At 35.4% G+C, this 1906-nt stretch overlaps 1 non-coding gene across 1 annotated transcript; it reads left to right on the top strand.

Annotated features, from left to right (window-relative positions):
* The first annotated feature begins 1458 nt into the window (after window positions 1–1458).
* Window positions 1459–1620, top strand: LOC114702917. Its single transcript, XR_003736069.1, has one exon. It is a non-coding gene; the product is annotated as a U1 spliceosomal RNA (small nuclear RNA).
* The last annotated feature ends 286 nt before the right edge of the window (window positions 1621–1906 follow it).

The raw sequence follows: 1906 nt of genomic DNA on the forward strand, positions 1-1906 counted from the left end.
GTTCTATTATGCTACTCCATACTAGATTTAGCTCAGCTTCTTTTGCGGGTTGAAAGGCATTTTTATAAAAGATAATTGAAATAACTGCTAAATATTTTGCCTAAAAATGAATCCCATAGTCAAAGGAGTCTTATATATGTTTCTATAACAGTGATTATGAAAAGAGTTTCCATAATGATAGTGTGATAGCGTGACTGGCATATCCATTGTGGATGAGAAAGGAAATTCCATCTGCAAAACATGTTTTTATTTTTAGGAAGAACCTATTACTCATTTGTTCATAGTATAAGAATTCCAATTTAATCAAATTGTCTTTCTAGGCCACTGGTTGAGTCTCTCTGCAGATAGTATCTGAAATTGGCTCAGTATTAGGCTCCATTGTTTCCTATTTCACTCGGCAGTGGCTGCAGCAAGATCATCATTGAATTAATGACAGCATTTGTGAAAATTTGGTCATGGTCCCTTCAATGATAAATTAAATCACATAATTAACTCAGCAGTATGACAATGAGTAAAATATATTTAAATAGTAAATTATGTAAAGAAAATATTATTTTCTAGCAATGCTTATTAAATTGTAAACCTGTTAAGATTTCAGTTTTTAAAAAGGTGTTAATTTATATGTGCAAATTTATTGAAAAGTCTGTGAGCAAATATGTTGCAATCATAATCACTGGAGAGTACAATTATACATCATTTTAACAATATACAAAATAGTACCTATGGTAGATGAAATTTTTGTTGACTCAATGCATAACCTTTGGGATGATGCTAGCCTAACTTTCTTTGGGATTCCATTATGAAAGAAGAGACATAACTGAGCAAAGTGCATGAGGCTAAAAATGCTTGCTGGATTATTGAAAGACCTTGCACGAAATGTTGCCTTTGGTAGAATTTCATCTGGAACCTGAATCCCATGTACAGACCTCTATCCCAAAGCTGGTTTTTAATAAAACACTTTTGGTTTTCCTTCTAAATTTTTGATAACTTTGCCTAATGATTATCCATTGATTATGAATCAGTGTCAATTGATTTTATATCTTTTTTCCAAGAGAAGTAGTCAGCCACGCTCAATAACAGAGCACACATGGGCAGTGTTCTTCCTTATCACTTTCAGATTGGCCCTTCCACAGGCTTGTGATGGGCTGAAATACATTTCCAGCAAATGTAAACAAGAATTAATTTGATATTAAGTAACTTCTTAAAATGCACTGTACTGTGTTGAAGGAAGCCCATCATGCTTTGTCAAGGTAACCCTGCTTGGTGTCAAGTACTCTCAAGAGTTACATGTGTCTTCTCCACTACCCCAAAGTTATTCTACAAAATGAAGAAATATTTAATAAATCCCCAACTTTCTTCTTTGAATATGAATTGCCACAGTATATATTTAATATTATGATATGGTGTATCAGATCTCACTGAAAAAGTAATAAAGCTCTGGCTGCCTAAAGGAAACTCTTAGTTACCAAGCACAGGAGATACCATGAGCAGGAGGGATTTTTTTCCAGGGAAAAGTTTATCTGTTGGACTGCAAATGTGCTTTCCCTTCTATTTCCCTCAAATGTAGGAAATTTGAACCAGTAATTTGTGGTGGTGGAAAACTATGTTCATGCTCTCCTCTGATATTTATGCTCTGGGTATATTGATACATGCTTTTAATCCTAATATGAGGCAGAGGTGGGGGCAGAGGTGGGGACAGAGGTGGAGGCAGAGGCAAAGGTGGCAGCCTGGTCTACTTAGGAAGTTCCAGATGAAGCAGAGCCATATAGTGACAATCCAAGCTTGTCTCATTTCCTGGCCAGCCCCCCCCCACCAAGAAAGAGTGAACTCAATTCCCAAAGCATAATTCACAAAATGAAACAGTTTCATTAGAAGAGACTAATTACTCAACAAATTAATGAAGTTA

Source organism: Peromyscus leucopus, chromosome 18 (assembly GCF_004664715.2).
Source record: "Peromyscus leucopus breed LL Stock chromosome 18, UCI_PerLeu_2.1, whole genome shotgun sequence".
In the NCBI taxonomy this organism is placed as follows: Eukaryota; Metazoa; Chordata; class Mammalia; order Rodentia; family Cricetidae; genus Peromyscus; species Peromyscus leucopus.